The sequence below is a fragment of the Delphinapterus leucas genome, chromosome 4, assembly GCF_059928025.1.
Source record: "Delphinapterus leucas isolate spDelLeu-1000000601 "Yukka" chromosome 4, BTC_Dleu_Yukka2, whole genome shotgun sequence".
NCBI lineage: Eukaryota > Metazoa > Chordata > Mammalia > Artiodactyla > Monodontidae > Delphinapterus > Delphinapterus leucas.
The window spans coordinates 49,367,421-49,380,365 of NC_143132.1; the positions used below are offsets into that span (position 1 = coordinate 49,367,421).

Below are 12,945 nucleotides of genomic sequence, written 5' to 3' on the forward strand. Positions count from 1 at the left end.
TGCAACATCAGTGCCTAGCAGAGTGCCTAGCATAGAGTAGGAACTTATAAAATACTGGTTAAATGAGTGAATGAATGTATGCCAATCCTGGTTGGGATCATTGGTTTTGGGGGAAGTGGTGTTTCAAGCCAGAGATATACTATAAAGTACCAATGAGTTAATGACTATCATGGTTCTAATTTAACTCAGCCATATAAGAATGATATCAATGATATGTTAATGAAAAGTGGCATAGCTGGCACTCTTTTTTAAAAAAAATCAGGTAGTCCTTCTGTGCAAAGGATTAATTCTAATAATGTAGTTTGGTGTTTCACTAAGGAATTCCCTCAAGTGTCAGAGACCAAATCTTCAGCTCTATTTGTTAATCAAATCAGTCGCATTTAATATCCTTTCTATATTCTTACTTAATCAGGAGTGGAGAATTTCCTCAAATTCCTCTAACCTTTAGTAAATGTCAACTTCTTAAACTCAGTACCACCGACTTTCATTTTCTGATAACATCAGTTCTGTATTGAACACGACTCCATGAAGAAATCAACTTCAGTGACTAAGTTCTTGTTTGTCTCTCTGAGATCAGGCCTGGGTACAAGGCTTTACATTAGTTAGAACCAGACTACTGGGTTTTTGGTTTTCCTGCTAGTGCCCTGGACTTGTCCTTGAGAGGAGGCGAATGGCCATCTTATTCATCAGAGGCTCCGAACCTAGCACAGTATCTGACACATAGGAGATGTTCAATAAACACTTCTTAAATTGAATTTAATTTCATGACTTCCTTTTTAATTTATATTTTCACAGTATGTTTTATACCTCAATGTATAAACACTTTATCATTCACATGGAGTTTATGATTTAATCCCAGAAGACTTATCTTCAGCTATACACGAAGTCTGGTTTCACTTTATCTTCTCAGTCCCCTCACTCTACTTTTGCAGACTCAGAAACATTGCATGGGTGGCACATTTCCAGGAGGACTAAGTGGAGATTTCTCTCAGTGTGTCTAGCTTTCCTATGTGTGTCCTTTTTCCTCCAACCCCTTGCCCCCTGCTCCCTCCATCACACTATTCCCCTTGCCTATCAGCCCAAGAAGATTTTGGGGTAAAGTAGCTAGACAGCTAGTCCAAGCTTTTGTGAAGGTTGTTAATTGTGCAAGTGCCTTGGCTTCACCCCAGATGCCCTGAATCAGAATCTCCAGGGTTTTTAGGGCTTCCAACAGGTACATGTGAAGATGATTCTAGTGCACAGTTTAGTCTAAATTAATTAGGAAATGCAGACTTTGGAGAGTACCTGCGGCTGGGCGGTAGCTGTGTGGTGGTAACAGAATGGGTTGCTGAAATGCCCATGGGGATGAGGCGGCAAACTGATGAATGCCTGCTACGTGCCAGACATGTTTGATCCTGTGTTATAGAAACTAGCTGTGAAGGAGAGATCACGAGTCACCTAAGCTGTTTTTTTTTTCTCTCAGAAAACACTTTTCTAAGGTCATCAGGCTTTTAATCCACAGGTTTTAGTCCTAGTGTCCTAGGACTATGTAACAAATTACCACAAACTTCATGGCCTAAAACAGAGAAATTTATTCTCTTAACAGTTCTGGAGGCCAGCCATCTGAAATCAAGGTGTGTCAGAACCGTGCTGTCTCCAAATGCTATTGGGGAGAATCCTTCTTTGCCTGTTTCAATTTCTGGCAGCCCCAGGCATCCCTTGGCTTGTAGTATTATAACTCCAATCTCTGTCTCCATTTTCATATGGCCTTTTCCTCCTCTCCCTGTTTTTTCCACTGTGTCTCTCTTTTTTTCTCTTTTAGTCTGCACCGTGCAGCATGTGCAATGGAACCTGCGCCCTGGCAGTGGAAGCCCTGAGTCTTAACCACTGGACCACCGGGGAAGTCCCTCCACTGTTGTGTCTCTTATAAGGACACTTGTCATTGGACTTAGGGCCCACCTAGATAATCCACGATGACCTCATTTTGAGATTCTTAATTACATGTGCTAAGACCCTTTTTCCAACTGAGATCACATTGACAGGTTCTGAGGATTAGGACATGACTGTATCTTTTTTGGGGGGGGTACCATTTAATCCCTAGGGAAAGAGCCTTTATCATCATTTCTGCTACTATTATTTCTCTCAAAGTGATTAAGATGACTACTTCTTTTTGAGCAATCCTGTAGTCTGTCTTCAGAATCTATGAGTATCTCTTATACATAATTTTTGATTTAATGTATGATATGTCATCTCCATTTCATTTATTACCTGTAACACCTGGCATTGACCAGGAGACTCATTTACCATTGATAAATTTTAATAGAAACAATAAAATAATTATTCAGATAAAATTTTAAAAATTACCATAATGATTTAAAGAGCTTTAATTGTTTGAAACTTATAACAAATCTTTGATGATCATTAGTCATTTTACTCTCTGGCACACATATGAATAAACCTGCTACTCTTCACCTTGGATCACACTATCTAGAGTTGCCCATGAGGGAAGCAACATGATCACAGATGAAATGCCTGCATTTTAGACCATCTGACCTTGTAATGATAACACCAGTGTAAGCACTTACTGGAAACTGCAGAAGCTTGGAAGTGAAAAGTATCAAGGAAATCCACGGTTTCAGACAATAAATATTGATCCATTTTGCCAAGTTCCATTAAAATATACTTTTTTAGGCCTAGATATTACTTTTCTAAGTGAAAAGGATTCTGCCTATTAATCTGAATAAAGATTTCAGTAGTTCTGTGGATGTGGTAATTAGATCCAGCATGTACTTCCTTTTGCAACAGCTTAGTATCTTTGGGCTTGACAATAGGGACACATTTCAGACTGTGAAATACTACTAGATTCCTTAGCTTAATTGATTTGGGGCTTAAGCTTGAAATTGCTATTTATTTTCTCAGTTCATGGTATCTTAACTCACATGTCCTTCTCTCTGTATTTGCAGCCAATATCTCTCAGGCAGGATTTTAGTTTCAAGTACTTGTATGAGAGTGTGGAGTCCCTCCTGACTGGCTTTCCTGGAAGTCTCTGGGGACTCACCGCTCTGCAAGTGAACTGCTCCCCTCTCTGTGGACTTAAGTTTCTTTAGTTTGGGCAGTCATCTCAGTGGGATCCTCCCCAAGAGACCTGTCTCTTTCCAAATTGGCTCTCTTTCCAAATCGGCTCCAAATATTTTTTACATTAGATATCACTTTCATTCATTTTTTAAAAAGTCTCTCTCTCCCTTTCTGCTCCTAAGAAGTATTCCTTCCAGAATTACTTTAAAATTGTCAAAAAATTATCCTTGTTAGGCTCTTGCATATATGGAAATGAGAATTATTAATCTTCAGGATAGCAATTTTGTCTGGTATAACTTCTTATGTCTATCTAAAAAAATTTAAAATATATCACTTGGGAAAACAAGCAAGGATTTGAACATTTTGCGTGCTTCTACTCAAATCTTTCCAGGTTCCTGGAAAAATTTTATTTTTTATTTAATTAATTAATTAATTAATTAATTAGACTACGCCAAGTCTTAGTCGCAGCATGCGGGATCTTTGTTGCTGCATATGGGATCTTTGTTGTGGCATGTGGGATCTTTAGTTGTGGCATGAGAACTCTTAGTTGCGGCATGTGGGATCTAGTTCCCTGACCAGGGATCAAACCCAGGCCCCCTGCATTGGGAGTGCAGAGTCTTAGCCACTGGATCACCAGAGAATTCCTTGGAAAATTTTTTTTTTTTTTTTTTTTTTGTTGTATGCGGGCCTCTCACTGTTGTGGCCTCTCCCGTTGCGGAGCACAGGCTCCGGACGCGCAGGCTCAGCGACCATGGCTCACGGGCCCAGCCTCTTCGTGGCATGTGGGATCTTCCCGGACCGGGGCACGAACCCGTGTCGCCTGAATTGGCAGGCGGACTCGCAACCACTGAGCCAGCAGGGAAGCCCTGGAAAACTTTTTAAAAAGGTAAATTCCTGGACTCAACTTGTATAAAATTGAAAAATAATATACTATATTACCTTAAGAATAAAAATAAATGAATGAGACACACCTAGGGTCCCACAAAATGATTTTTTGTATAGAGCAAATGGGGCTATATTAGATAGGTAGATTTTTCCAAACAGACCCTCTAAATTTGATGAAAATCTGTCCAGTTTTTTCATGTGGTGCACTAGACAGAGTAAGAGATCCATAGACAGAAATTTAACTCACATAGTTTATTAATTTCCATACACATTGCAATCATACAGTCCAATGAGGTACATTGTTTAAAGTTCAGGAATTTATAGACAGTTGACAGGTTCTCTTTTATGACATTATTCTGTTTCCAAGGCTATAGAAATCAGTCAGTTTTGTTTCTTCCCTCAGCTGAAGTTGTTATATCAAATCTGTTATCAAGGTCAAATGTATGCTGAATTAGTCAGTCTTTTTTTTTCTTTCTATTTTTCCTGTCACCACCCATGTCTAGGTTTTCCCAGATTACTACAATTGGCTTTAAAAAAACTCCATTTTATTATGGAAAAATTCAAACATATTCAAAAGTAGAGAGAATATTATACTGAATGCTCATGTACCTGGCATAAAGCTTCAACAATTATAAACATTTTGCCATTCTTCCCCCTTATTTTCTTTCTGGAATATGTTAAAGCCCAACCCACTCACCATAGAATGTCAGTGTGTGTCTCTAATAGGTAAGAAATTTGTGTCCCCCATAGCTTTCTAATTATTCTTTCTGTAATCTCATTTTTCTCACCAATCCAAAAATTTCCAACCATTTAGCATACTCCTACAGAAACCTAAAAGGGTTTTCAAAGGCTCAGTATTTCTCGTTGAATCAAGTGCACACACTTGTCCTGGTTCACAAAGCCATCTTACTTTAGCTTCCCTCAGCTGTTTAACCTTACCTTCCGTTATTCCTCAACAAGCTATCAGGTGGGTCTCCTCACTGCTCAATAGATGCACTTTTTATTCCTGTCTCTAGTCATGCTCTTGCCTCCCCAAATTATGTGCATTCTTGAAAGCTCTGCTTGGCTGCCACTTCCTTTATGAAGTTTTCCCCAGTTCATACTGACTTCTCTCTTCTCTGAACTCTTGGAATTTAAACTCAGTTCCTATAACTTTAAATATGATATTTTTATGGTATCCCAGTCTTAATTACTGTAACCTGGAAAGTGAACTCGGAATCACTGACTAGCAGCATTTGTTTTTAAAGACAACTTTACAATGTTTGGGTGAATAGTATCACTAGGGAAACAATGAAGGTCAGTGGTGCTGGACAGATGAAGCATCAGTATGGTAGACAGAATTCTAGATGCCCATGACCTCTGCCCCTGGTGTTACTCCTGTGATTATATTATGTTACATGGCAAAAGTAATTTTTCAGTTGTAATTAAGATTGCTAGTCAGTTGACCTTAAGCTAAGGAGACTATCCAGGTGCACCTGATCTAATCACATGAGCCCTATAAAAGCAGGGAGTTTTTTTTGGCTGGTCATAGACGAGGGAGTCAGAGAGATTCTAAGTCTAAGAAGGATTCAACCCACAATTATTGGCTTTGAAGATGGAGGAAGGTGCCCATAAGCCAAGAAATCCAGATAGTTTCTAGATAGCCAGAAAGAAAACGGGATCTCAGTTCTGCATGCCCAAGGACATGAATTCTGCCAACAACCTGAATAAGCTTGGAAGCAGCTCTTCCCCAGAGCCTCAGATAAGAGCTCATCCCAGTCGACACTTGAGTTTGTCTTTGTGATACTCCATGCAGAGAACAAAGCCAAGCCCACCCAGACGTCTGACCTGTGGAACTGTGAGATAATAAATGGGGGGTGGTATAAGCTTCTAAGTTTGTGGTAATTTGTTACGCAGCAATAGAAAACTAATACAGTAGGTAACACAGGGTTTGAGCTTGTAGTGAAATTTTACACATTTCCTGCTATTCTTTCTTTTTTGGTTTTAGTTTTATTGGGGTATAATTGGTATACAGCACTATATAAGTTTAAAATGTACAGTATACTGACTAAGACGTACGTATATTGGGAAATGATTATCACAGTAAGATTAGTTAACATCCATCACCTCATATAGTGATAAAAAATTTTTGGTTTCCCTTGAGATAAGAACTTTTGAGATCTACGCTCTTAGCAGCTTTAAAATATATCATACAGCAGTGTTAACTATAGTCATCATGTCGTACATTGCATCCTTAGTACTTATTTATCTTGTAACTGGAAGTTTGCAACTTTTGACCAACTTCACCCAATTCTCTTATCTCCCACCACTTTGCCTCTGGTAAACACAAATCTGTTCTCTTTTTCTATGAGTTTGGGTTTTTTTAGCCTTCATATATAAAACTATGGAACACTACATGTATTTGTGCGTCATCCTGGTGTGGGGGCCATGCGAATCTTCTCCGTATTGTTCCAACTTTAGTATATGTGCTGCTGAAGTGAGCATCCTGCTATTTTTATTAAGGCTCCAAATCAGTAAGAGAGGTTTTCCAGTAAACTGAGGCGCTCGTCTTAACACACATGGTCACTGCACAGGCTAGCAGTGCCCTTAGTTTATGACACCTCTCTCTTGTCCCTCAATTTCCCACTACAAATAGGAAAACTTCAAGAAAAGGAAAGTCCAGCTTCCCTATTGCCTATGTTTCCAAAAAAGTGTATAAGAAGGTCCTTGTGCAAAAAATTCTATAAGAGGGTCCTATAAGAGGGTCCTATAAGAGGGTCCTTGAGGAGGGTGACTAGGACAGCCTATCTGACCAGCAGTAGAACTGGTTCACTATGCAGACTCTGACTATTTACCTCTGTTATGAGACTGGCGCAGATTTTGTAGGAAATGTTCCCCTAAACTCTGCAGCAGCCAAGATTTCAGATGGTGAAACTTGTTTATAAAATAAATCCAGACACTCACTTTAGGAATCGGTCAACAAATAGTTACTGAGGGTGCTTAGAAAGATGAGTACTGAGGTTACAGTTTCTTCTGCAGCTTAGAATCAGAGATGATGGGCAGGAGCTTCCTTAGTTTTACGGGCTTCCGTTTCTCCAGCCACACACATTTAACAAAAATGAATGGTTAGACATTCATCTGGGGTGCTTGTGTATGATTCAAAAAGAACTTGTTCCTTATAAAATTTATTGTTAAATGACTCATTACAGGATGATGATGAAAATAAGCCTTCTAATTTAAAGAGTTATGCAAATATTCCTTTAAAATCAACCTTGTGAGGTAAAATTTACATATAATAAAATACATATATTTCAAGTGTACAGTTCAATAAATGTATACACTCACATCACCATCATCATAGTCAAGATACAGCACATTTCCTCACACCAGAAAGCTCCCTCATGTACATCCTTTGCAGTCAGTCTCTGCTTCCAACTACTGCTCCAGGCAACAATTGATCTCATTTTTTTCACTATAGATTAGTTTTTCCTCTTCTAGTATTCATATAAATGGAATCAGACAGTATGCATATTTTTTGTGTTGAGTTCCTTTCACTCAGCATGAGGTTTTTGAGACTCATCCACATTGTTGCCTTTATCAGTAATTTATATTTTTATTGCCGAATAATATTTAACTGTGTTAATAACACAATTTGTTAGCCTATTGGTGGATACTTGGGTTGTCCCAGTTTTGGGCTATTATGAACAAAGTTGCTATGAACAGTCTTTGGGTGGATATATGTTCTTTTTTCATTTTGGTAAATACCTGGGGGTAGAGTAGCTGATTCATATGGTAAGTATGTTTAACTTTAAAAGAAACTGTCAAACTGTTTTCCAAAGTGCTTGTACTATTTTCCACCCTCAATAGCAAGATAACTAACTGTTCTCAATCTTCTTCAATACTTGGTATTGTCAGCTTTTTAAAAGGATGTGGAGTGGTATCTATCTAATGAATATGTAGTGGTATCTGATCTTAGCTTTGATTTGCAATTTCCTTATAACTATGATGTTTAACATCTCTTCTTGTGCTTATTAGCCACGCATGTATCTTCTTTGGTGAAGTGTCTGTTCAAGTCTTCTGCCCATCAAAAAATAATTAGATTGTATTATTATTATTGAGTTGTAAAAATTTTAAACTATATTCTGGCTATAAGCCCAGTGTCATATACGTATTGATATTACAAAAACTTCTCTCAGTCTGTAGCTTGCCATTTTGTCATTTCTTAAAAAAGTCTATTTTGCCCCACTTCTCACCTCCTTCTCCTTCAGGTCTCTAATTACATATATTTAGGCCATTTTCTGCTGTCCTACAGGTCTCTAAGGATCTGTTTATTTTTCTTCAATCTATTGTCTCTCTATTCATTAGCTTGGATAACTGCTATAGATTTGCCTTCTTAAGTTCAAATTCACTAGTGACTTTTTTCCTCTCATCTCTGATCGACTGCTGTTTTTTTTTGTCATGGTAATTTTTCAGTTCTAAAATTTCCATTTAGCTCTTTTTTATTGTTTACATTTCTATGCTGAGAGTCCCTACTTTTTAACTCATGATGTCCCTATTTTCTTAATTCTTTGAACATATTTATAGTAGTTGCTTTAAAGCCCGTATCTTCTAAATCCATCATCTCAGTAATGTTGGGACTGGTGTTTTTCCCTTAACTATGGGTCATTTTGCCTTTTTTTGTTTTTGTTTTGTGCATGTCTAGTAATTTTTTTAAACATCTTTATTGGAGTATAATTGCTTTACAATGGTGTGTTAGTTTCTCCTTTATAACAAAGTGAATCAGCTATACATATACATATGTCCCCATGTCTCCTCCCTCTTGCTTCTCCCTCCCTCCCACCATCCCTATCCCACCCCTCTAGGTGGTCACAAAGCACCGAGCTGATCTCCCTGTGCTATGCAGCTGCTTCCCACTAGCTATTGGTTTTACATTTGGTAGTGTATATATGTCCATGCCACTCTCTCATTTTGTCCCAGCTTACCCTTCCCCCTGCCCTTGTCCTCAAGTCCAATCTCTAGTAGGTCTGTGTCTTTATTCCCATCCTGCCCCTAGGTTCTTCATGACCATTTTTTTTTTTTAAGATTCCATATATATGTGTTAGCATACGGTATTTGCTTTTCTCATTCTGACTTACTTCACTCTGTATGACAGACTCTAGGTCCATCCACCTCACTACAAATAACTCAATTTTGTTTCTTTTTATGGCTGAGTAATATGCCATTGTATATATGTGCCACATTTTCTTTATCCATTCATCTGTCGATGGACACTTAGGTTGCTTCCATGTCCTGGCTATTGTAAATAGAGCTGCAGTGAACATTGTGGTACACGACTCTTTTTTATGTGTAGTAATTTTTAAAATTGTGTACTGCACGTTGTTGGTGGTGCATTGTATAGGCTCTGTACTTTTGTTGTCTTCCTTCGAGAAGTGTTACCATTTCTTCTATTAGGGAGCTCATTTACTGGTTGATTACCTTGCACTCTGTAGGCTTGTCTTTATGCTTTGCTAGGGGACACCTATTGGAAAACTCAACATGTTTCCCAAGGCCTTCTACCTTTGCAGGTCTCAACCTGTAAATTCAGCTTTCACTGAAGACCTTTTAAAGGCTTGGTTTTAGACCTTGTTAAGGTGGGCATGGAGTGGACCTTACCCTAAAGCATGTTTCTAGTCTTCTCTGGTGTCCTAGATACATGCCTTTTGTGTTAACAAATTGCTAACAAGGTCTTGCCACGCTGGCTTGGCCAGAACTTCCATGTCTTCTAGCACTGTTTTGTATCTAGTATCTTTATTCTGTTCTTGTCTCTATGGTGACTGTTCTGTATAGTTACTACAAGCCTCAGGTACTCTTGCCATGGACATGCGCATCTTAGGATTCACAGAGAACCAACCTCCTGCACAACTTCTGGGTTTCTCCCTTCTCTCTGGCCCCTACATACCTGCTTTATTTTCTGATGCTTTGCCCTGCAGATTCTGATTGCTTCAGCTTTCCTGGACTCTGACCTCTGCCTCTTCAGCTCAGCAGGATCATTGTGCTCTGCTTGGATTCTAGCTTGCTATGTCATGGTTGGATAATTGTGCCCAGGTAGAGATCCAGGGAAATCATGGGGCTCACTTTATGAATTTCTCCTCTCTCAAGGGTCACAACATTGTGTTTCCTATTGTCCAATGTTTAAAAACAATTGCCTCATGCACTATCTCTAATTTTATTGTTTATAACAGAAGGGTTAGTCCAATACCAGTTGCTCCACATCTGGAAGTGAAAGTTTACAAGATGTGCTCTTAAGGATTCAGTTAGGTAAAGACGAATGGATTTATCCCCAAAGGGACCCCAAAGCTTCTGTTTGGACTGAAAAAAGCATTTTTAATAGTCATGAACCCCGTCATATGGCTCAGGACACTGGCCCTATTCATAGGAAGTTAGTATGGTGGGGTCGAGTGTAGTTTCTCTATGTTGTTTCCAAAAATTGAGTCTAAGAGCCATCTATTCTCTCTAAGAAATTGAAAAAGGGTCTCTAAAAATAATTGTGTAGTAGTAGTTTTGGTAATAATAAATTACTATTATTGAGTACTTAATGTTCTAGGTGTTGTTCTTTTTTTATTAAAAAAATTTTTTTGATGTGGACCATTTTTAAAGTCTTTATTGAATTTGTTACAATATTGTTTCTCTTTTATGTTTTGGTTTTTTGGCTGAGAGCCATGTGGGATCTTAACTCCCCAACAGGAGATCGAACCTGCCCCCCCTGCATTGGAAGGTGAAGTCTTAACCACTGGACCACCAGGGAATCCCTAAATGTTGTTCTTTAGGATTTATTTTTATTAACCAATTTATTCTTTATAATAACCCAATCTTCAAGTACTAATTACCACCTGAATATTATAATTACTAATCTTGTTTGGAGATTAGAAAATTGAAGTACTAATAGGTTAAAAAACTTTCCTGAGGTGACACATCTGGTAAGTGGTAGATATGGGAGGTCTATAGAAAGCCTTTGCCAGTTTCTATCATAGAAATGTTACACAGCATATAGGATCTTAGAAACACTGTGTCTTTTTTTTCTTTTATAACATCTTTATTGGAGTATAATTGCTTTACATTGTTGTGTTATTTGCTGCTGTATAACAAAGTGAATCAGCTGTACGTATACATATATCCCCATATCCCCTCTGTCTTGCGTCTCCCTCCCACCCTCCCTATCCCACCCCTCTAGATGGTCACAAAGCACAGAGCTGATCTCCCTGTGCTATGCAGCTGCTTCCCACTAGCTATCTATTTTACATTTGGTAGTGTATATATGTCCATGCCACTCTCACTTCGTCTCAGCTTACCCTTCCCCCTCCCCATGTCCTCCAGTCCATTTTCTATGTCTGCATCTTTATTCCTGTCTTGCCCCTAGGTTCTTCAGGACCTTTTTTTTTTTTAAGATTCCACATGTATGTGTTAGCATACGGTATTTGTTTTTCTCTTTCTGACTTACTTCACTCTGTATGACAGACTCTAAGTCCATCCACCTCACTACAAACAACTCAATTTCATAGAAACACCAAGTGTCTTAATGTGTAAATGAATAGGTGAGTTTGTGAGGGTGTTTGTGAGCACGTGTGAGCATGTGAGAGTGTGTGTGGGTATGTGAGGGCTCCTATCTCAGGGTCTTCCAAAATGCTGTTCTTTCCCTTGACTACCCCTCTTCACCTTCAGTCAACTCAATCTTATCCTTCAGGGTTTAACTTCAATATCACTGCTTCAAGGATGATTTGTTACATGCTTTCATAATATGTTATTCTTTATTTCTTCCTATCACTATTGTAATTGAATTTATAGAAATATTTATTTAATAGGTGTCTTTTCCACTAGACTGTAGGCTGCATGGGGCCTGTTTCTCACCATGTCTCCAACACGTGGCATGGTTTCTGGCATGGAGTATGTGCTCAATGTGTATTTGTTGAATCAATGAATGAATGTCCAAGAGTAAGTAAGTTTCCCTTCTCATGTTGTTATAAACTGATTTATCTTTGAGAATTGCATAATTTTTTTGCCTTTCCCTCCAATTAAAAAAAGTTACATATAGTAAAATTTATTCTTTTTGGTATATAGGTCTATGAGTTTTTACAAAAGTAAAGAGCCATGTGCAACTGACACGGGCTTAATTTCCAAAATATCCAAACAGCTCATACAACTCAGTAACAAAAAAGTCAACCCAACCAAAAAACGGGCAGAAGACCTAAATAGACAGTCCTCCAAAAAAGACATACAGATGGCCAATAGGCACATAAAAAGATGCTCACCATCACTAATTATTGGAGAAATGCAAGTCAAAACTACAGTGAGGTATCACCTCACACTGGTCAGAATGGCCATCATTAAAAAGTCTACAAATAACAAATGCTGGAGAAGTTGTGGAGAAAAGGGAACCCTCCTGCATTGTGGGAGGGAATGTAAATTGGTGCAGCCACTATGGAAAACAGTATGAAGGTTTCTTAAAAAACTAAAAATAGAGTTGCCGTATGATCCAGCAATCCCACTCCTGGGCATACATCCAGAGAAAACTCTAATTCAAAAAGATACATTCACCCGAATGTTCATAGCAGCACTATTTACAGTAGCCAAGACATGGAAGCAACCTAAATGTCCATTGGCAGAGGAATAGATAAAGCAGATGTGGTACATATATACAATGGAATATTACTCAGCTGTAATAAAGAAAGAAATAATGTCATTTGCAGCAACATGGATAGACCTAGAGATTTTCATACTAAGTGAAATAAGTCAGACAGGGAAAGACAAATACCATATGATATCACTTATATGTGGAATCTAAAATATGATACAGAAGAACTTATTTACAAAACAGAAACAGACTCACAGACATAGAAAACAAACTTACAGTTACCAACAGGGAAAGGGAGTGAGGGAGGGATAAATTAGGAGTTTGGGATTAGCAGATACAAGCTACTATATATAAAATAGATAAACAACAAGGTCCTACTGTATAGCACAGGGAACTATATTCAGTAACCTGTAATAAAC

At 38.3% G+C, this 12,945-nt stretch overlaps 1 protein-coding gene and 1 non-coding gene across 4 annotated transcripts in view; one reads left to right on the top strand and one right to left on the bottom strand.

Moving 5' to 3' along the window:
* NFKBIZ (NFKB inhibitor zeta) overlaps window positions 1-12,945 on the top strand; it is a 163,286-nt gene that overhangs the window by 21,281 nt on the left and 129,060 nt on the right. The window lies entirely within an intron of this gene.
* On the bottom strand, window positions 6,317-6,423 carry LOC115802421 (U6 spliceosomal RNA). The gene has a single exon (XR_004022886.1). It is a non-coding gene; the product is annotated as a U6 spliceosomal RNA (small nuclear RNA).